Source organism: Galeopterus variegatus, unplaced genomic scaffold, assembly GCF_000696425.1.
Source record: "Galeopterus variegatus unplaced genomic scaffold, G_variegatus-3.0.2 Scaffold1614, whole genome shotgun sequence".
Classification (NCBI taxonomy): domain Eukaryota; kingdom Metazoa; phylum Chordata; class Mammalia; order Dermoptera; family Cynocephalidae; genus Galeopterus; species Galeopterus variegatus.
Window position 1 is genome coordinate 332,408 of NW_007727725.1, and position 25,039 is coordinate 357,446.

A 25,039-nucleotide genomic window follows, 5' to 3' on the forward strand; every position below is an offset into this window, starting at 1 on the left:
GGTCATGGAAGGCTTCTTGGAATGGTTGACAACTCTGAAGGATAAATATTTAGTCTGGAAATTATATATTTATGTGCGCTGGGGTGCATTTTGTGTATTGGGAAAAAAAGGACAGGGTAATATTCTTCAAAATTTAAAAATCCTCTGTAAAGAACTGTAAAGAGTTTGGTATTTTACCCTACTTGTGAGCTAAAAAGTTAGCCTCCTACAATTTCATGGATGCCAACAGAAGATACAAAACACCTGGATCTGAGACATGAGACCATTTATTACTCACAGCAATAGCAGGAGCAAGATACCAGCATTTTCATCATTTCCCCAATACCCAGTTCTTGTAGGGAGATGTGAAAAAGGCCACGTGATGCCTTCATATACAGCAGGTTGCATTACAGGACAGGAATATCAAACTTAGGGAATTCGAATATTTTTATAAGGTGCAGGAAGCCTACCTTAACTTTGAATCAGAGATAGACATATCTTTATTACACTGAATGGTGAACAAACTTGACCTTTGCTTTGGAGGGATATACTGTATATGTCAAGGTTATTCATTCTACAAACATGCTTTTTTCCCCCCTAAAAACCGTATTTATTTCTTTTTGATGATATTTGTGGGGTGTAGAGTTGACTATCAGTATTTGTGTAAAGTATGTGATAATTAATTCAATATTATTAGCATGTTCATCATTGCAAATTGTAATTCTTTGTGTCCCTTACACAATTAATCCCTAACCTCTCTCCCCCTTTCCCACCTCTAGTAACTATAGGTCTGTTCTCACCTTCTGAAAGTTCAATGTTTTATTGTGGCTTCTCTCTCTCTCTCTCTCTCTCTCTCTCTCTCTCTCTCTCTCTCTTTCTTATTCTTTCTTTCCTACTCTGTCTCTCTCTGTCTTAGTTCCCACTTATGAATGAGGACATGTGGTATTCCTCTTTCTGCACCTTGGTTATTTCACTTAGAATAATTTTCTCCAGGCTCATCCATGCTGCTGCAAATGGCAGAATTTCACTCTTTTTTATGGTTGAGTAGTATTCCATTGTGTATATATACCACATTTTCCTTATCCAGTCATCTGTCAGTGGACATTTAAGTTAATTCCATTTCTTGGCTATTGTAAATAGAGCTGCGATGAAAATGGGAGTGCAGGTATTCCTCTGACTTGATAATTTCCATTCCTTTGAGTATATGCCCAGAAGTGGGATTGCTGGATCATATGGTAGCTCTATCTGTAGTTGTCTGAGAAACCTCCATACTGTTCTCCATAATGACTGCACTAATCTACAGTCCCACCAACAGTGTAGAAGAGTTCCCTTTTCTCCACATCCTTACCAGCATTTGTTATTCTCTGTCTTTTTGATAATAACCAGTCTAACTGGGGTGAGATGATATCTCAGCATGGTTTTGATTTGCATTTCTCTGATGCTTAGTGATGTTGAGCATTTTTTCATGTACCTGTTGGTCATTTGTATGTCTTCCTTTGAAAAATGTCTATTCAGATCCTTTGCCCCGTTTTCTTTTTTTTTTTTTTGTCTTTTGTCTTTTTCTGTGTCTGGCAACGGATCGCAACCCTCAGTGTTGCCCCCGTACTGGACCGGGGACCAGCAACGGGATCGCAAGCCCTCGGCGTCGCTCCCGTGCCTCGCTCAACCAGTGAGTGGGAACCGGTCCATATGTGGGATCCGAACCCTCGGGTGGGAGTGCCGCCGTGCTTCCCAAGCGGCGCACTATCCAGTGCGCCACCGGGCCGGCCCCTTTGCCCCTTTTTCAATTAGATTTTGTTTTATAGTATCCGAACCCTCGGGTGGGAGTGCCGCCGTGCTTCCCAAGCGGCGCACTATCCAGTGCGCCAACGGGCCGGCCCCTTTGCCCCTTTTTCAATTAGATTTTGTTTTATAGTGAAGTTGTTTGAGTTACTTGTATATTCTAGATAGTAATCCCTTATTGGATGGATAGTTTGCAAATATTTTCTCCCATTGTGTAGGTTGTCTTTTCATTATGTTGATTGTTTCCTTTGCTGTGCAGAAGCTTTTTAGTTTGATATAATCCCATTTGTTAATTTTTGTTGTTGTTGCTTGTGCTTTTGGGGTTTTATTCATAAAGTCTTTGCCCAGTCCTATATCCTGAAGTGTTTCCCCCGTGTTTTCTTCTAGGAGTTTTATAGTTTCAGGTCATATACTTAAGTCTTAGAGTTGGGGTCTTGCATTCATTGAAAGAAGGTGCAGAAATCCTCATGGATCATAGTGAGTTATATTTCCCAATATTCTGAAGCCTACAACTTAAAGCAGCTTTAATTCCCATCTTAAGGACTGTACTTGGATATAACACTATATCTTTTGTTATTTGTGTCTCTTAGTAACATTTAGTTCAACTCCGTGTTATCTTTTGATTTGCTCTGTAATCTAAGTAAGGCCAGAGAACATATCCTACTTATTTTTTTAAGGTGTTTACAGCATCTTTTCTAATATCATAGATGCTACTTAACTAGGAGTTTTCAGACAATTAATGCTTTGGGGATAAATAGCTTTTGACTTCCCAATATCATTTACATTTCTAGAGATAATAATAAACAAAGAATATATTTTGGGGGAAAGTATCTGCACCTATTTTTAAAAAAGGGTTTTTTAATCTCAGGAGTAAGTTGCTTTGAGCTATGCTCTGTAATAAATAATAAATTTCCCTTTGGTGCTCTTATGCTCCTAATTACCTAATGCCTTCTTGTGTTTTGATTTTACATATATTGGCAGATGCAAATAAATAAGATTTCTCATGTTTACATTTGGATAACTTTATGAAATTTAGTAGGTTACCATAATGTTAAAGCTTCTAGATAGAACTTCAAAGTTGTGTCCAGGTACTGATTTTCTGTATTTCCTCTTGGACAAAATGAGAGGGTTTTCCATTTGAATTTTGAGATAATTGGATGATATAGGCATCAAATACACATGTACACACACACACACACTGTCTCTCTCTCACTTTTTTTCTTATCCCATCCATTGACCACAATTTGAGCAGAGATAGCAGCTAGATGATGCTATAATTAATGCAAAAACAGCTTTTTAGATAGTCTTCAGCACTTACTCTTTTATCCTCAACAGAAGGGATATGTGCAGTTTTAGGGCCGGTGAGAAGGAACAACTATGATCAGGGGAAGAAATAAGAAAATAACAAATGACTCCCCAGTTAGGTCCTGTGCCAAGTTATATGTTGCTTTTGAGCTGATGATTGTAAATAATTTAGTAATGAATTATTGTTCTGTTCTATATCTCTCATATGTAGGAAGATGAAAATTTGTGCCTCTCTTATATCTAACACCACTCTGTTGATAAATGTCAAGTAACAACTCATGACAATAAAAGGCTTACTAGTAATGGGTACCATTCTTGCTCTTCCACTTACCTAAGGACAAATGAGAATATAAAATCGCAGTAAAACAGCCACCACAGCACAAGTCCTCAAATTGATTTTAGAAAGTAGTCTTTTTATAATGAATGAGAACCAGTTGATTAACAAGTAAACAGCATTCTGTTAAAAAACACAGTGAATCATGTATTTATTCCCAGGTCACCCCTTCAGATGATATTAAACTTTTATGGATGGGTTATTTTCTGAATGAGCTGGAACTGTGAAAGAACTCATTTATTCAAGCTTTTTCATATCCCCAAATATTTTACATTCTTAATGAGTTAAAAGCACTTTGTCCCTATAGCTATTATTTATTGCTCTGTATTGAACCACCCAAATGTTTCATGGCTTAAAACAAGTTTGTTTGTTTTTCTTTCTCTCTCTTTCTCTCACGACTCTGTGAGTTGACTGGGTTCTACTGGACAGTTCTTAATCGGCGTCTCCCATTGAGTTGCAATAAGATGTGAGCTGCAATTGCCACAGCTAAGCGCTTGACAGAGCTGAATGTCCTTCCTGGATCACTTTCATTACTGGAAGTTGATGCTGGCTTCTCACAGTATGGCAGCTGGGTTCCCATAGTGAGCTTCCCCAGAAAAAGCACTGTAAGAGACCAAGGCAGAAACTGTAGGCTTCTTACAACCCAGCTTTGGAAGTCCCAAGATATCCCTCGTGCTTCATTCTATTGGTAAGGCAAGTCACAAAAGCCAACTTAGATTTAAAGGCATGGGAATGAGACTCCAATTCTTGATGGAGGAACGGCAAGGTCACATTGTGTAAGAGCATGTGGAACGTTCTTTGGAAAACATTCTGCTACAGTTCCTTAGGGTTACTTACTTTGGCTTGATAAGCAAGTCTAGATGTTTATAGTAAAGATTGCTTGCTACTAATGCTGGTTAGACAAAACTGAATGACAATAGAGACCTATCTAACCACCATTCTTGTAAACTATATTGTGGTATCACCATACTCTAGTACAGGTTTCCACAATTTCTAGCCTGCATGTCACCCTCTATTGCTCTGGCACTCTTTCTTAACACTACCTGGACTTAACACTACATCTGCTGCTGATATTTAACTCATGCTTCTTTCCTGACCTGATTTTCTTTATCACTTGAACGGACTTTCATAGTACAGAGAATGGAAGGGAACAGTCTATTACTTGTTATTACTACCAATATGGCATATCCTCACTCTGTCTGGTTCTCCAGGTAGTGAGAAAAAAAGAGAGTGGGTGCAAAAGAGGTTTTGGTTATCTCTGTTTTACCCTTGATAATCTCCATCAAACCTACTGAAACCACCAAAACATATAAATCTAAGTTTTAAGAAAAAGTGTTTGCAATGCAAATGGGTATTCCAGAAAAGTAAAAAAGTCCCTGTGCACCTTCTGTCAAATATTAGTCCCTTTTATGTATTATGGGGATATCACTGATTGTAATTCCTAAGCTTAAACTCAGCCACAAGAATAAATCATTTCCAATCTGAAACCTAGTGTTTTTCATATGAGATTAGAATTCAAAAAATTAAACCACAGTAATGAATCAGTTAATAAATATGTACTTAATTTTTCTTATGCCTGTAATGGGGATAATGCCATTTGTCAACCTTTTTAATGTCAGGTATTGGGGATACAGCTTTAAACAAAACAGACAAAAATTCTTGCCTTCATGAAACTTAAAGTCTAAAGGATAGATTGTTTGAATTCACATGTGTGTGTGTGTATACATATATAAATTAAGATATATAGTGTATACATTTTATCTAAATAATCCTTTTCTGTGACAATGGAAACAGACATGAAATAATTTGATTAACTAAGCTTTATAAACCAATATCTTAAAACAATATAGTATTCAAAAAACTTTTAAAACCTGAGAGAATTTGGTAGGATTTATTAATTGTGTTTATAATGTTTCCAAGCTTCATGCATTTAAAGCAATATGCACCTTCTCCAGCAAACAAAATCATTCTTACCTCTTGCCTATTTTATAAGTTATTAAGATTCTTCAGAGGGTATATATGAATTGTCATACACTAGTCATATTTTGCTAACAAACAATTCTCTAAAAAGAAACCTCTGTAATTGTACAAACTTAAAGTCGTTTCTTTGAGAGGGAATTTAGATGTAACACATAGTACAGCTGATGTTAGCAATTGCTGTTCCCCAAGCCATCCTGATACTACCACTAGTGATGTTTTTGACAAACAGCAAATTAAACAATCAGTCCTCATGTGGTTCTGTGCTCAGGAATAAATGGAGTAGAAACAAATTAATAATGCCAAATAGAAAAAGACAAAGGCAATAATAAAATAAAAATAATTTCCTAGTCTCTAAAAGAATGACTCTAAAGAGAAAAGACTCTAAAGCCTTTTCTTTCTAGATAGGTGGGAAAAAAGCATATTATTTTTAAAAAATTGTTATGGATAGTTACTGTTCTATTGCTACTTTGCCTCTGAAAACATGACTATAAAAATCAAAACCTTAGGAAGAAGAGAAAATGAAAAGTTAGGCAGAGAAGTACCAACCCCATTTCTTTCCTCGCTAATTAAGGTTATATTGCTTAATATTTTTCTTCCTAATCCATTAAAAGGATATAAAAATAATATGGAATATTTCCAAAAGCAAAACATTGACTGGTATTTTAATTACCATGACTTTTAAAGGAAAGTTCATATTTCTGTATGGTTTTTCAAATGATCTCATCTTTGTATTATCTTCCATTAAAACTGCACATAAAAATGGGTTGATTGTATCTTACTATTGAAGGGTGTTGAATATCTTTTTTTCTTCAGCTCAGTGGTACAAAGCATGCCATTTTATAATTTACCAGCTATTCCAACATTTCCTTAATGTCTTGCCAAAAACAATTGAGATGTCAATAAAAATATCTATTTTATCCATAACATGGTGTGCCATGGTAAGTTTGGAGGTTTAAAAAATACAATGATTGAAACAGTGAGCAAGAAACAATAGTAAATGACATAATTTTATTATATCGAAAGAATTACTAACTTGCATATTGTCAGATCAAGGCTTAATCCTTTACATATATAAATATATACATACATAAAACACATTTATTTCAAACTAATTAATTATCATTGCTGTTGCATTTTATGTCACCATTATCATCAGCAACAAGCCTTTATTAGTTGTAGCTATAGATGAAGCCAGGCCAGGACCCAGATCTTGGTTTCTAAATACCATTTTTTTCAATAAAATAAACTAGAGCTCCTTGGAAAAATGACTGATTGTAGGACAGGGGCAAGGGGAATACAACATAAATCTAAAGCATCTTGTAGTGCCAGAAACTAAGAAGGTGATGGAAAAAAACTCAAAAGGATAGGAGCATCTCAATGGCCAAAACTGGAGAAACAAGAGCAATAAAAGAATGACATAGATTATATTTTTAGATTTTATTGTATTATAATCCACAGTATAAAATAAATATACACCAGTCCAGATTGTTATAAATTAATGATTGAATAAATGAGGGAGAAAGGGAAAATCTTCCTTAGAAAAACAATTAAAATATTCTATATAGATACTTCTGTCTCCAGGAGGTGGATCATAAACCACCTTCTCTCTATGGAGGTGCCCCACCCCAACACACGTGAGTGTTGGCTGGACTTAGTGACTCACTTCCAAAGAATAAAGTATGGAAAGGGAAAATAGTAAGTTTATAGTACAGAAACCTGGCAAACGGCCTTAACCAAGCAATCAAAGTGAGTATCATTAGTGGTTAAGTCAGGTTAATACCATGTGCTCTTATATCACCTTTTCTTATGATGAAAAGGGCATTTCAGCTCTTTGGTATTCTTCCTCCAAACTTATAACCGTAGTTTAAAAATGAGGACAACATCATACAATTACACCCTGAAGGACATATTACAAAATACCTAACGAGAGGGCCGGCCCGGTGGTGCACTGGAGAGCACGCCGCTTGGGAGTGTGGCAGCGCTCCCGCTGAGGGTTCGGATCCCATGTGGAGACCAGTTCCCGCTCACTGGCTGAGCGCGGTGCGGGCGCAACACCGAGGGTTGCGATCCCGTTACCGGTCAGTAAAAAAGACAAAAAAGGAAAAAAAAAAAAAAAAACCTGACGAGTACTCTTCAAAACTGTCAGGGTCATGAAAAACAAGGTAAGACAGAGAAACTGTGACAGACCACAGAAATTAAGGAAATAATGACTAAATGCAATGTGGTATCCTGGATTATAGAACACGGAGAGGCCATTAGTGGGAAAACTGATGGAAAAATAATAGTCTGGAGTTTAGTTAATAGGGATGTACAATTGTTAATTTTTTAGTTTTGGTAAATGATTATGTAAGATGTTAACATTAGGAGAAACTAGGTAAAGCATACATGGAATTCTGTGTACTAGTTTTGCAATTTTTATATGAATGAAAAACTATTCCAAAATAAAACATTTATTTAAAAGTAGGCTTGATAAAAATTCCTCAGTATTTTATTATATAAAATATAATATTTTTAATCATGAAAATAAATAGCTGATATAACTCATTGTTCTAAGTAGCAGAAAACAATTTATTATTCTTACTTTGGAGTCTCCCCTACCCCATTATTTTTATTTTTTGTGTGTGTCTATTTGGATCTACTTGCATCTATCTATACTTGACTAGTTGTAATTGGGAAAGATGGTGTGGAAGATTTTCCTTTGTGGTAACTGAAACCTGTTTCATCCCTTCTTCCAGGCACATGCCTGGACCATATTTCCCAGCCTCCCTCATGGTTAGATGAGGCCACAATGGCTGTCTTGTGGCTAATGCAGTGTGGTCAGAGGTAATGTAAGCCTCTTTTACACCAAGATCATAAAAACCTGCTCATATGTGCTCATTATTCTTTCCCCATCCACTGGTTGAAGAGAGACCCCCAAAGATTTAGAACTGTTTACTTCTTTAGTATAGCTTATTTGCAAGAGAATTAGTGTCAATGGTCTAAGTAATAAAACGTAATTTACGTATATTGCCAAATCATTTTCTAGAATGATTACACCAATTATACTCTGGCCAGAAGTAAATGAATTGTTTTGTTTCACAAAATCCACATTGTTTAAAATTCTGTTTTCCTTTCTGTGTGTGGGTTTTTTTGTTGTTGTTGTTATTATCGTGATAGGGGAAAATGTGTCTTATGGTCTATGAAATTTAATAAATAATGATGATATTCTTAAATATTTATTAACCAATTTATTTGGTGTATGTGTGAAGTGTCTAGTCATGTATTAGTGCCATATTTCAATTGGTATTTCATAGTTTTCTTTTCTTGGTTTTAAAGACCTTCAGGTATATTAGGCATGTAAACCATTTCCAATCTTATATTTTGCAAATATTCTATCATAACTTATTTAAATTTTATATTGGTTTGTAGTATGTAATTTACATAACTTCAGAAGTTCACTCTTAGTCTGTGAGCACTTCCTCAACTTTTGTTCTTACAAATACTTTTCATTACCTGAAATTCAACACATATTTGTTTATACTTCTTCCTATTTTTAATATTATTTATTTATTTTTTTTTATATTTGACTATAATCCATCTGAAAGTTATTTTATTTTCTATTTTAAGGGTAAAGATTTAACTTCCTTTCTGGTAATAAATAATTAATAGTCTTATAATTAATTATTGCCTAATACTTTCTCCACTGATTTATAATGTCACTGCTGTGGATTGATTGAATTGTGTCCCCCAAAGTTCATATGTTGGAAACTTAATTTCCACTGTAACTGTTGAGGGTAGGAAATCGTATTATGATAATTGAAAGGTGGGGCCTTGAAGAGGTGATTAGATTGTAGGACTGTACAGTAGTGAATGGATTAATAATGCTGGTCAGGGGCGTGGTTCTGAGGGCTTTAAAAGGAGAGCACATGAAAATCTCTCTCTGCTCTGCCGTTTTCTGCCATGTGAGATCCCTACATTGCTGTAAAGCCACCATCAAGTAAGACTTTCACCAGATGTATTCACTGGACTTTGGACTTCTTAGCCTCTGAAACTGTAAGCAATAAATTTCATTTTCTTACAAAGTGCTCAGTTCTGTGTATTCTGTTATAAGCAACAGAAATAGACTAATACAGTCACCTTTATTACATATTATGTTAGATCCATTTGTTTTATTTGTTGAAAGCTTTTGACATTTTATTTTCTGCAAATTACAGTTTATTCTAGTCACTGCTTTTGCATATTTAATTTTGCCAAATGTAACATTTTTCCATCTATTTAACCAAATGCATGGTGTGGCTTAATTATACAATATATCTTCTAATATTATACCAAGATTGTAATATTGGAATAAACCAAACTGCTCACGGTATAGTCTTTTATTATGAAAGCCTAGCTATTGTATACTAGCATTTTTATTTCTTAATTTAGCAACTTTATTCATAGAAGTATTTTATCGGGGATGTGTGTGTGTGTGTGTGTGTGTGTGTGTTACCATCATAAGGTTTTTAATATTACAGTTATACAAGTGAAGAAATTTGAAGTTTTTCATCTTTTTTTTGTGCTCTGGACCTGTGGTCTCTCTACATACTAGACTGAAAGCTACATGATGATGGGGACCATGATTTTCCCGCTCACCACTTTATTTTTAGAGCCTAGCAGCCTAGCAGCACATAACAGGTAACACTGGAGGAACAAACTTAGCAAGTTTGTGCTTTACCTGTTACTTAAAAGATTAAAAATGTTCATGGTTAAAATTCATCTAAGAGCCTTGTGAAGGCAGAAATTCAATGACCTCAAAAATTTTTTTCATATATTTTAAAATTTTATGTGACAGTTTGATTTTTTTTCTAGAAAATATTGTAATTTAAATTTTAAAATGTATTAGTATAGATTTATAATCAGCATTATTTTACAAATATAGAAACATTTCACCCATCTGATTTCTAAAATTTACCTTCATTTAGTTCATATTATTCAAGAAGAATATTTTCATTCCTACAACCCAGCTGCACTGTTCCTCTCCGTTTGTATCTTAACTGGCATGTTATTGTTTTTGCTCTCACTATTCAATGAAAAGAGTCGTATTTTCCAGTCATCAAATGTATTGATCTTATTTGCTCTACCTCACTAACACTTGGTTGCTGTTAGAATCTTCCTGCCAGATCTGAAACTAAAAGGCTCTGCTATTTACTTTATTATTGTTTATTATTGTAACATAGTTGATTGTACATATCTGTGGGGTACAGAGTTTAATATTGGTATCTATGTACAATATATGTTGCTCAAATCAGGATAATTAGTATATTCAACATTACTCAATTTAATAGTTTTTCATGGCTTTTTACCGAATCCTCCCTTACCTCACTCTCCCTCCCCCTTTCCCATCTCTGGTAACCTCAGTTCTGTTCTCTCCTATTGAAAGTTCAACATATCATTGTGATTGTCCTTCCTTCCTTCCTTCCTTCCTACTTTCCTTCCTTCTTTCTTTCTGTCTTTCTTTTCACTTGTTTATTTTTTTAGCTCCCATTTATGATTGAGGATATGTAGTATCTCTTTCTGTGCTTGACTTATTTCATTTAACATAATTTCCTCTAAGTTCATTCATATTGCTGAGAATGACAGTATTTCATTCTTTTTCATGGCAGAGTACTCTTCCATTGTATAAGTATAAAACATTTTCCTTACCCATTCATCCTATGGTGGTCATTTAGGTTGGTTCCAACTCTTGACTATTGTAAATAAGCTGCAATAAACATGGGAGTGCAGGTATCCCTTAGACATGATGATTTCCACTCCTCTGGGTATATACCCAGCAGTGGAATTGCTACATCATATGGCAGTTCTATCTGTAGTTTTTTAATGAAACTCCATACCATTTTCCATAATGGCTGCACCAATATACAGTCCCACCAACAGTGTAGAAGGATTCTCCTTTCTCTGCATCCTCACCAGCACTTGTTATTCGCTTTTTGATAGTAGCCAGTTGAACTGAAGTGAGATGATATCTCAATGTGGTTTTCATTTGCATTTCCCTGATATTGAGTGATGTTGAGCATTTTTTCATGTGTCTGTTGCCAGCCCATTTAGTTATTAATCTAGTGAGCTGTGCTGGACTGGGGCTAGATCTCCTGCCTGCACTGCCTAGTTGTCTAGGTGATTGTATAGATAGGAATTAATTTTAGATAATTTGAAATAATCATTAAAACTATAGCCCAGAGGGTGTGCACTCTTCCCGTGGCTATTTTTGCCTTCATTTCCCTCTGCTACTGACTTCATTCTGGGGTATAAAATGTTATTTCCAGTCCAATTCTTTCTTGTGCTCTGTTGACTATGGAATTTATACTCCCAGTTGTGGTAATGGAGTGCAACAAAGAATGACATTGAGTTGTTTAGAGCACTGTTCCTACTCATTAAAATAAATTTTTTTGCTTGTTTTTTAGTTTTTTGCTTTATTCAGTGATGGTACCATGTCCCTGAGGTAAATATGCATTAAGATTTGAGGTACATAATTAATTTTCTTCTTCTTCTTCTTTTTTTTTTTTTTGTCTTTTTCCGTGTCCGGCAACGGATCGCAACCCTCAGTGTCGCCCCCGTACTGGACCGGGGCTGGCAGCAGGATCGCACCGCTCGGTGTTGCTCCCGCGCCTCACTCAGCCAGTGAGCGGGAACCGGTCTGTATGTGGGATCCGAACCCTCGGCGGGAGCGCCGCCGCGCCTCCCAAGCCGCGCTCTATAGCAGGGCACCACCGGGCCGGCCCTAATTTTCTTCTTCTTCTTCTTTTTTTTTTTTTTGTCTTTTTCCGTGTCCGGCAACGGATCGCAACCCTCAGTGTCGCCCCCGTACTGGACCGGGGCTGGCAGCAGGATCGCACCGCTCGGTGTTGCTCCCGCGCCTCACTCAGCCAGTGAGCGGGAACCGGTCTGTATGTGGGATCCGAACCCTCGGCGGGAGCGCCGCCGCGCTTCCCAAGCGGCGCACTATAGCAGTGCACCACCGGGCCGGCCCTAATTTTCTTCTTCTAAACAATTTCATTTAATGGCTCCATCTAACCTTCAGTTATTAGAAATTATCTCTGAAGTCAGGCAGATGCTTGGCTATTCATCCTAATTTTCACTCTTTTAGTGGCTTTGTTTTTAATGTCATTCTATGAGAAAATTGGGGAAGAAAAGATAGGACCTCCTAGCTAGCCACGGTTTAGACCTGAACCTACTTAGGGAAATTATTTTTTTTTAATTGAATAAATTTTGCTTAGTGAACTGTAAGTAGTCCTGTTATATATGCATATACATATATAACATCAAAGACACATATATGTTTTGTGTATAAAACTTTGCTCATTTTTCAGTAATGATTAATCAAAATGAGAATAAATTTATTTATAATATTTTATATGAACTCGCTTAGGGATATAAGACAGATATTTGGTTATAAAATGAATTCAATGTATACATAAGATTAATTCAAATATAAATCTAACATGATATCATCTGAATTATACTTTTTTAGAGATTCCTTGATTGTAGAGAAAAATTTAATTTTAATTTGGAAATGTATGGAAATTATAAATAATTGTATTAAGTGAACTTTTTATAAGGCACTACACTACAAACATTTCTCTAGACAGGTGCCATGTAGAAGAAAGACAATAAAAGCTGGGAGTAATAATGTCCTTTCTTTCATGCGACAAGTGTAGGACTTTTGAGCCTCCAGTTATTCATTGATATACTAAGAATATCATGATGATTCTTCCTAGTGGGCATTTGCTGTTTCTGTGTGCCTTTAACTTCTCCCTTCTCTGTGGCAATAGAGCCCCTTTTCCTGAATAAATGGGAAACTGATCCATGCTTGGTCAGAGAACTACAATCCCTTGGTCAGGGTGATTGTAAATACTCCCAATAGTTTTTTATTTCTCTTAGAACTATCTTTGTAAATTGTACTCATAGAATTATAGACATCGTCCTTTATATAACAGAAAAGATGGAAGCATGCAAGTATGACAAAATACTTAAAAACGAGTATTTTCAGAAGCATAAAACAAAATAATATAAAGACTCTTAAATCTAAATAAATTGTCAAGACCATTATCTAATCATTCACTTGGGATTGATATAATTATTATAATATGCTACAAATAATAGAAAATAAATTGTAATTTAAAGAATATCTTTTACAGAAATTGCTATGCCAGAAATAAAAATAGTCAGTGAATGAATAAAATATATATTACATTTAATTAGTTCTTTTGTTGAAGGGCGTATATAAGAGAAAATAACCACAGGAGTTGTGTTTGTCTCTGAACTTGATCTATATATTTAGTGGGGTTATTTTTTTTTGCCTTTTTCTGATTAAATATTTTTACACTTTCTCTATTTTTGGTACAATGCAGCTCACTGATAGACAGTACCATATATGGGTTTGCAGAAAATGTGCATCCCTAGGAAAACAGGCCTCTTGATTGCTCTGGCTATATTCATATTCAGTAAGGGAATCAGTTAAGGACTAAAACAAAATAAATGAAACTTACTTAAAAACAGGGATATTTAGAAGAATCTTGATTTGGAAAATAGAGTCTATCTTGAAAACATTGCTACTCTTAAGGCCACATATTATGATGCAGTCAAATGTCATGCAATAAAATCATGAAGTCAGAATACCAAAATGCCTCATGTGATGGGAAGAGCAAACATTTACAAATAGACATCATCAACATCCTATATTCTGGAAGGTCCTAGACCATTTGAAATCATTCTGAAGAAGGTGAATGGAGCCGAGCTGTTGCTTAAAAGTAATTTGTCTTTCAGTTCTTATGTAGGAATGAAAATTAAATCTAAAAATTCCATAGCAGAGGATTTATGACACATTTAAAAATCACAGCAATGAAATGGCCATGGCTTTGAGCTTGTTTTTTAGATGATTCTTTGTGAAATGTTTTGAGATGAGACTGAGGAACTTGTAAGGGTTTTTCATTCTTTCATTTTTTTTGAATCCTAATTTGGATTTCTTTGAACGTAAATTTAGATTTCTTTTCCTTTTTTAAAAAAAATGCACATAAAATTGAAATCACTGATTTGCCTCTAGCAAAGGTCTGAATTAGCTACTAGGTATTGGAACTCTCTAAGATTATAAGAATATCTGATTACAGCATAGGAACTGTAATGGTTCTATTATATTTACATATATTATGATTGTTTAATTTTCATATTATCATCAACAATTTACTGTTAAAAAGTGATACCTCTATGTAAAACTTCCAAATCATAGTTTATTTCTAAAATGTTAATTTAATTGTTAAAATTATATTAACCATAAGTGGCAACATATTTTATTCAATACTACAAAATGTGCAGGTCTTGAAATCATGAACTGGATCTTAGTCCCAGATCGGTCAATTATTATTTTTGCAATTTTAGACAACTAATATAAACTCTTTAGGCCTTTTATATTTATTTCTTAAAATGTTTCATGGACATATTGAAATTGAATGAGATAGCGTGTGTATCAAATGCATGAAAGCATATTCTAAATTCAAATCTAAACACTTTCAGCTCTATCAGGTACGTTGTGTATTGAAGTATTTTGTGTATATTTTTCACTGTCTTAGAAATTTTCTTCTGCTTTTGGAAATTCACCACTTTAAAAAAGTGTATTTGATTTGGAAGTTCAGATCTCTGTGTTTCTATCAGTAATAAACCTAAAAAAGTAATGGAATATTGCATTGTGGAGCTGGATAATTTATCTCTCTGTTTACTGAGAAATAAAGTAAGCAATTGGGTATAATTGTCAACCTAAGTAAAAGACAAATGCATATGTCACAGAGTTGAGAATATCTCTTATGGGTTATTTTTAGTTACTGCAGGTAGTTTAAAGGTTAATATAGCATCTTAGGTCTGAACAGGAGCAGCTTTGTTTTATTTTTGGGAGGTAACAATATATTCTAAAGTTCTATTTTTTTTACCTTTCTTAAGAAGAGGAGGGAAAAGGATATTTATTTGCTGTCTGGAGTATTTCTTAAAGAATGCTATAGAGATTATCTTGCCTTTAAAATGAAGAAGGGAAAAGAATATTAAATATGGTTATGCTCAGATACTTAGTATGTTTTGGTTTAGAGTATAAGATAAATTAGTAGTAATTTTACTTGCCAGCCATATTTGGCCATTATCATATTTCAGTTCTCAGGTATTAACAAATTCGTCTTTCTTCACATGCTAAATCATTATTCATTTGAATGCATCTTGGGAAAAAAATGAATCAACTAAATATAACCATCAACCTTTGGAGAGAACCAGAGAAGATTGGATTCTTTTCTTCTGGAGAGCAGGAGGGTAGGGGAGAACTCTAAAAGGATTAATCTCATTCAGATGATATTTTGACTCTCAGTCAAATGATTGTTCAAGAGAGACATCATGTCATTCAACACTCACATTCATTTCTGAGAGAGAATGCTCAGACTGAACATTGGAACTAGGGATTGGAAACTAGAAACCTAAATTCTTGGTGCCACAACATCTTTTATTTCTTAATTTTATTCCAAGGAGCCCTATTTAAATGCCTGTTTAGACATATGTTCCCTTTTAAATGCTAATTGTCAGGAATCCTCAATATAGTCCGTAAAAGATTTATAATATATCATTTTTTTCTTTCCGATTTCTCCCATAAACTGAAAGGACTAGCAAGATATGGGGATATCCTTCTAGAATATGGATTACTAGATTACCATGTAGAATACAGAGCTACTCTAGAGTAAAATTGAGTCCAAAGATCAATATAAGAACATACCCAGATTCCCAGCTTCAGTACGGAGTTGTCTCTACTGAAAAAGGTTTTCCCATGTTAAGTTTTCAAAAATGAATAGTATCTTTTAAGATTAATTATTTTTATTTTTAATTATGGTAAACTGTCCATAGCAAGATTTTTAAGTGTATAGCCATTTTTAAGTGTATAATTCAATACTATTAAGTACATTCACTTTGTGCAACCAATCTCCAGAACACTTTTCATCCTGCAAAACTGAAGCTCTATAGCCATTAAACAACTCACCATTCCTCCCTCTACTCAGTCCATGGCAATCACCATTCTACTTACTGTCTCTATGAATTTGACTACTCTAAGTGAAATCATACAGTATTTGTATTTTTGTGACTGACACATTTCACTTAACATGAGGCCCTCACGTTAAGGCGGCCATGATGTAGGATTTGTCAGAATTTCCTTTCTGAATAATATTGCATTGTATGTGTATAACACATTTGAAAAAATCCATTCATCTGTTGATGGATACTTGGGTTGCATCCACGTTTCAGCTATTATGAATAGTGTTACTATGAACATGGGTAACTCTTTTCTTCAGGACCCTGCTTTTAATTCTTTTGGATATATACCCAGAAGTAGAATTGCTGGGTCATATGGTAATGCTATTTTTTATTTTTTTGAGGATTGGCCAGACTATTTTCCATAGTGGTTGCACTGTTCTACATTCCCACCAACAGTACACATGTGTTCCAGTTCCTCCACATCCTTGCCAACATTTTTGATTTCCTGTTCTTTGATAGTAGCCATCCTCCTGGATGTGAAGTGGTATCTCATTGTGGTTTTGATGTGCATTTCCCTAATGATTAATGATGTTGAACATCTTTTTATGTGTTTATTTGTCATTTGTATGTCTTCTTTGGAGAAATATCTGTTGAAGTTCTTTGCCCATTTTTTAATCAGGTCGTTTGGGTTTTTTATTGGTGTTGAGTTGAAGTAATTCTTTATATATTATGAATATTAACCCCTCTTCAGATATATGATTTGCAAATATTTTCTCCCATTCTATAGGTTGCCTTTTCAGGATGTTGATTGTGTTCTTTGATGTAATCTCTAAGATTGATTTAAGATACACTCTTCAGATTGAGAAACAAACTAGCCAGAAATATAAAAAAAGTTATAATATTGTTTATGTATGGGTGAAGGATATATATAGGCAATTATGCTAAGAACATTATTAATTAGCTATTTTTCCAACATTTTTTATGTTATTTAATTATTATATTTAATTCATTTCTGGAATCTATTCTGTACCACTGAGTTATTTCTATTTTGATGTCAAAGTATAATCAACTCTACTTCTCTAAGTTTCCCTGAATAGAAATGTGCCAGAGATTTGACTCTTCTCAAAAGAAATAGAATATAATTAAAGACCTTTCTAAACTGTGAAAATGAGAGAGAGAGAGAGAGAGAAGAGAGATGGGGGGGAGGAGGAGAGGACCGGGGAGGGGAGGGAAAAGAGGGATACTTTCACCTTTAGCTTATCTTTCCTACCTTATTTCCTGGTTTTCCATATTTTGTAGTATGTTCAGTAACGAGAACAGTGAACACATGTCGTTCAACCTTTTATATACCTCAGTGAGCATGAGACATGCATTTTTTTGGAAATCCAAAAACAAAACAAAACTATGATATGAAAAACTTGCAACTTTGTTGCTTTTGTTCTTTGCTTGTCCATATATGTCCACTTTTGTCCCTTTTTCTCTCATGTGTAGTAATGCTTGTAGTAATGCTTGAGCAAAAATAACAAGTTTTGATATCCAGTTCATCTGCTGCACAAGAACTTTCTATGTACAGCCTATAATGAGGATTCTTATAAAGAGATTTATGAATATTATGGTCACACTTTAATAATGTGGCTGTTGCTATTTATTTTATACAGAGAGGGTAGAAGATTGTTTTGGTATTTAAGTTTTGATATTCAAGTCACTCAATGTCTTTAGGTCAGAATCCTTACTTGCCCAGTCTTTAATAGTCAGGAAGCATCCTTTATCTTTGGTTTTTTTTTTAAAGATTAGGGAAAAACTACATAGCTGGTTTTATACTTATCCAGGTGGCAGAAATCTTTGGTCCTGTATTGATCAAAGTTACCTAGTGAACCTCATCTCTAAAGAATCGAATAAACATGATATTTTATTATCCAAAAATATAAACTTTTCTTTCAAGGTTCATTACCTGTGTTACAATTGATTTTGTCTGTATTTTCAGATTTTCTTAAAACATATACCTTCAATAAGGAGATTGGTAAATTTTTTTCTAGTAGAAACATTTTCCAGTAGAAAATAATATAGGATAAAAGAACAAATCCTCCATTATCTCATCGCTCAGAGGCAAGGAGTTCTTCCATTTCAGTGTATATTCTTCTCTTTTTTTTTTTAACCAAACTTTTTATACAGTGAAGAGCATATTCTTTATTAAAAATTTTGGCTGTTTTATAATTAAAAATTATAGCACAAATCTTCCTTTGTACTCTCAAGACTTCATGATGTAAGAAGCAATATTTTTTCTTACACTTAAATAGGAAATTTTGCCCAAGTGTCAGAAAAGCCTCATTGGTCATTATGTTTAATGTTATTTGATTCACTGCTACATTTTACCTTATATTAATGTTGAACATTTCATTTATTACCAGTATTTGGTATTAGTAACAACACTGCTTTGAATATCTTTGTGCATAAAGCTTTTTCTATCATTAAGATTTGTTCCTTTGCTTGATGTTTAGGATTGCAATGACTGGCTTAGACACACATTGTCAAATTGACTTTCAAAAGATGACACCAATTTTCACTCCCACTCATAGGTATGTGAGATACTACAGTCAATATATTTTCTAGTACTTAAAAGAATATTGTCTAATTTTATAGGTTAAAATATCCCAATTTTAGCAGTCATTTTTTTTTCCTTTTTGTCTTTTTTACTGACCGGCAACGGGATTGCAAACCTCGGTGTTGCGCCCGCACCGTGCTCAGCCAGTGAGCGGGAACTGGTCTCCACATGGGATCTGAACCCTCGGCGGGAGCGCCCCGCGCTCCCAAGTGGCACACTGAGTGTGCCACCGGGCCGGCCCTAGCAGTCATTTTGATAATATTTATTTTAATATATTTTAAATAGCTGTGAAGTTAAACTTTTCCTTGGATGTTTGCTAGTCTCCTGTAAACTATCTGTACCTGTCAGGTATAAATTTGGTTATTAGGATCTTAGTCTTTTCTTATTGCTTTCTTTGAGTCCTTAGCATTTTATAAGTACTATCCCATTTCACTAAACCATAAAAAAATAAAAGAACTCATCCCTGTAAGGACTAAAATAATGGAGAATTACAAATTGTATTGGTGTAATTTATATGTTAACATATAAGAGGAAATCATACAATATGCTCATTACATGCAAAAAATTAACAATGACAAAAAATATTCCATAAAATTCAGCATTCATTCTCAATAAAAACTCTTAGGCAGCTAATGATAATGGAAGGGAGTTTCATTAATATAATTGAGCATCTACCTAAAACATACGGTAAATATTGTTATTCAATGTTATAATATTAAAGCATTTCATTTGAATTCAGGAAAAAAGAATGCCTCATATTTCTGCTCCTAGTTAAAAAAGTAATGGAGGCACTTTATCCTGAACTGTAAAAAAAAGAAAAAAAAAAAAAAGTGTGGGTAAAGATTGGTATGGAATGAATCAATAAAGATTGGAGCAGGAGGATGGATGGAGTTCTAAAGAACAAAACTGTGACTGACAACGTTGTCAGGCACATCTTAGAATTTGAAAAATAAAATTAATAATCATTAGGTTTGATGGAACATGTGAGAAACATTAGTGATAGACAGATAGAAAATTAATAAAATGAAAAAAATGTCAACAGTTGGCATCATTTGAAGACGATGTTGGCTACCTAAAAAATAAAGGACTCTATGGGCAAATAATAAAATATATAAGATATTTTTGGTAATTTCTAGTCATAAAATCATTATGCAAAAAGCAATTGTATTTCTTAATTCCAGTAGGGATTAGAAAATGTAAAATTATTTGAAAGTTACTATGTAAATAGCAACAAAATATGAGGTACATAGAAGTAAATCTAACAAAAGAAGTATAAATAAGAGTGCATGGAAAGACACTAAAATAACCTAAATAAATGGAGAAAGGTACCATCTTCCGGAGTAGGAAGATTCTCAAGTTTCAATTCTCCCAACTTGATCTATACATTTAGTTACTAAAATTTTCTCAAGGAACTTGACAAGATTACTTAAAATTTATTTGAAATAGTAAAGAATATATAAGACACTACTGTGGAAGACATTATGAGCGTATGCTGTACCACATAACATTTTACAGTGCAATAGTAATTAAATCAGTGTGATATCAGTGATAAACACACAGATTAATGGAACAGAATAGAATACCTCAAAAGAGACTCATGTCTGGACACTTGATATATGAGAGAGGTGGCATTGCAGATCAGTGGGGGAAAAATTGACTTTTTGAGACCAGTTACAGAAAAAAAATAATCAACCATGTGGAAAAATGGAAATTGGATTTTTACAACATGCCATATACAAAATCAATTCTGGCTAGTTTAAATATTTAATTTGATAAGCACGTTTTAAAAACTTTTAGGAAAATATATAGAAGCTATCTTTATAAGGTTTTTTTTTTTCTTTTTAAACAAAAAGTTTAAAAAACAAAAAGCACAGATTATAAAGAAATATAGGATACCAGGTATCTAATTAATAGGAGTTCCAGAAAGAGAGGACAGAGCAAATGAAGGTAAGGAATTTGTTGAAGAATTAATTTGAAAAAAAGTCTCTCTGAATTTAAAGGTATGAATCTATAGAGACAAAGTGTCAACCAGTGTTTTGGTACACTGAATGTAAAAGCAAATAACAACAACAAAAAGGCACATTATTTTGTGGTTCCCAGAACAACTGGAAAAACTAAACCACCAAAAATCTTAAGGTCAATTTTGGTTTCATCTCATCCATCCCAATCCTATCCCTAATCAAAGTAGCTGCTAAGTTTCCTAGATTCTACTTTGACCAGATTTTTCACATCATTCTATCGTTTTCATCTCTTCTACCACCATGTGGTTCGGGATGTTATCCTTTGCTATGTTATTGTGATAACCATCAAATTAATCTTTCAATAACCTCCAAATTAATCTTTCAATAACCTCCCAATTAATCTTTGCCTAAAATTTATCTACATTCTAATCTATCAGTACTATGCACCTAATCAATCATGTTCATTGTGCCCAAAATTACTTGCTTACTTTCTATTGCTCCTTAACCTAAGTCCAAATTAAGGACTTAATCTTAGGTTTTAAGGGTTTCTGTAAAAACACGCCAACACTATTTTTTGAACTTTTCCCCACTATGCATATGCACACCCTGTGCTCTAGCTCCTGTGTGTGTGTGTTGTGTGAATATATCCTCTAGTTGCTGCCTCATTACTTTGCTCATGCTGTGTCATCCACGTAGAGTAGCCTATCTCTTTCTGTAGAAATCCCATCCAGCCTTCAAAACCCAATTCAAATGCTGCCTCCTTTATAATAAGGATCTTTTTGAGAATGTGAAATAGGCATTTACTTTGTTGGAGATCAATATTTATTTAAATACTCTCAAAACATTTGCCTTTTTTGTTTTGCTTTATAACTATTTGTATGCTTATCTTATTCATAGTACTTGATTTTAAGCCCTTTGAAGGAGTTTTATTTTATACATGTTTATATTTCAGCATTTAGCGTGTGCCTACATAAGGAAGCATTTAATAAACATTTGTGATATTGAATCAAATTCATAACCTTGTTCACTTAGAATACACTTTTAATGCCAAAAAAGAGAGATTTGATTAAAAATTCCAGAATAAAAGTAAACATTATAAGTGTGAATTAATTACTTGAACTTGATTAATTGAGAGCTCATAATAACATATTGGCATGGACCTAGGTGTAAAAAAGGTATGTGTGTAATCATTTCATTATCCTGATAACTAGTTAACCTTAAGGAAGCCAACCTTCTAAATGCACATTCTAATATTTTGTTTATCATTTATTAGATTTCAAAAGTAAATAAATATATTTTCTTAGATAATAAATCAAAATGAACTATTGATATTAGTTTGGGTTCTCAAGTTTCAGTATGGTAATTTAAAATTTTTATCAATTTTACATTATTATTTGAGTTAATTATATTTACTAGAATACTATTTTTTTCTATTGCTCTTTGCAAGTACTCCTTCATCTAAACTTTTATTCAATGCAATTTACTTAGAAGAATATATTTCATTTCCTTTTTATACAATTCAAATTGTCTGAATTTTAGACATTTTATTTAGTTGCTGAAGTGATTTTAAGCCACTGAGGTATTTTTCTAAATTTTTTAGCAAAGGAATATCATGCTTAGGTAATTATTGGAAAGTATAGGTGTATATTATTAGTTAAAAGCATATTTTTGAGCATTTTTCATGACTTGCAACAAATTATACTCTGGAAATTTTAATGCACATCCTGTGAGAAAACATGGATTAGCTACCAACATCCTGACTGATGACATTCACAAGATTAATGAGAAGGTTAGTGTATGCCTTCTGAGAAAACCATGATTTGGATATTGATACAAGAAGAGAAAACCAATTTGGCTGCAGTGAACCATGGCAGACTGGGGTGCAACATGTGCTTGAAAGAAATAAAAGGTACATTGCTCAGAATTTTATCCCGTTATCTCTTATTTCACATCATTTTTCATCTTCAAGTGTGATGATCTGTGGAAGAATCGGGTTATCCAAAAAGTGCACCATTTATTTATAACTACAGAAATTTTTGAAACTGCTAAAACTTTCTTTCCTTTTGCTTCCAAAATCAAACAAATCAGCTGATGGACTGACTCACATGAGGATAATATTATTTAATTTAGTCTTCATTATTATGTAAACTGATTAATGTTAGAGAAAATGGAGCAGCAAACGTTCATCCTTTGTTGCCAGAGTTATAGCCCTGCTGTTATGTGCCAACTATTTTTTTCTGGTCTAATTCCGAATTCCTGAATTTCCTGGTGGAAACTGATTCGTAAAATATAAATGTTACAATTTTATTTAAATACCTTTAAAATATAATGATAAATGTATCTGCTCTCTTTAATTTTAAATTTCTTTATTGTCATACAATTATTCCTTAGTTGTATATTTATCACTTCGTCAACTAAAATCAGTTTATTCTGTATTTTTACTGCTGTTCTGTGAACAGCTTATGGTGTTATTTAATATGCCTCTGATTCTGAGTTACGTAGCTAATGTGAGTATTCCAGATGCAATATAATTTTTTAGTGAAAAATTTCATTCCCTAGTTTTGCTATGTGATGTCTTGTACTCATCCTGAAATAGCAATGATGCATTTTATTGATGCATTTTAATGTAAATCCAGTTCCATCTTCTCTTTGTTTATGCAAAATTTGAGAATATAGCTGGAACGTTTTCTACTGTAAATTCTTGTGTTTTAGTGAGTCAGGTAAGTGAAAGAAAAACCGAGTAGCTGCCAGCAAAGTAGACATGCTCCACTGGTCGGTTCAGAGCTGGTGTTTTATACCAAAAGTACACAATAGTGGCAACCAGCCAAGGAATATCTGGGCACGCATGCGCTGTTATGCCACTCTTACATAACTTGTTTACAATGGATGTGCTGAATTATACCCAGCTGGATATGAGGCGAGAGGGCCTGACTAAACTAACTGCATTTTTCTCACAGATATATACCCAATAGAGGGATTGCTGGATCATGTGGTAGTTCTATTTTTATTTTTTTGAGGAACACCCATAATGTTTTCAATAATGGTTGTACTAATTTACATTCCCGCCAGGAGTGTGTAAGGGTTCTCTTTTCTCCATATCCTCACCAACACTTGTTATCTTTAGATTTTTTTTGATAGTAGCCATTCTGACTGGAATGAGGTGATATCTCATTGTAGTTTTGATATGCATTTCTTTGATGATTATTGATATTTTTCGTATATCTGTTGGCCATTTTTATGTCTTCTTTTGAGAAATGTCTATTCAGGTCATTTGCTCATTTTTTGATTAGGTTCGTTTATAATTTGCTCATTTTTTGATTAGGTACGTTTATTGTTGTTGAGTTGTTTGAGTTCCTTATATATTTTGGATAGTAATCAGATGTATAGTTTGCAAATATATTCTCCCATTCTGTTGGTTGTCTCTTTGCTCTGTCGATTTTTTCCCATTTGCTCATTTTTTGATTAGGTTCGTTTATTGTTGTTGAGTTGTTTGAGTTCCTTATATATTTTGGATAGTAATCAGATATATAGTTTGCAAATATATTCTCCCATTCTGTTGGTTGTCTCTTTGCTCTGTCGATTTTTTCCTTTGTTGTGTAGAACTTTTTAGTTTGATATAATCCCATTTGTCCACATTTGCTTTTGTTGCCCATGCCCTTGAAGTTTTACCCAAAAATTCCTTGCTTAGACCAATGTCATGGAGTTTTCCCCCTATGTTTTCTTCTAGTAGTTTCATAGTTTGGGGTCTGGCATTTAAATCTTTAATCCATCGTGAGTTAATTTTTTTTTTTTTGTGGTGAGCCATAGGATGTAGTTTCATTGTTCCGCATGTAGATATCCAGTTTTCCAGCACCATTTATTGAGAGTCTGTCCTTTCCATTGTGTGTACATGGCACCTTTATTGAAAATTAATTGGTTGTAGACATGTGAGATTATTTCTGGGGTTTCTATTCTGTTCCATTGGTGTATGTGTCTGTTTTTATGCCAGTTCCATACTGTTTTGGCTACTGTAAATAAAGTTTTATTGAAACAGCCAGTCAACCAGTCATGTTTTATATTTATTGTCTATGGTACATTTGCACTACA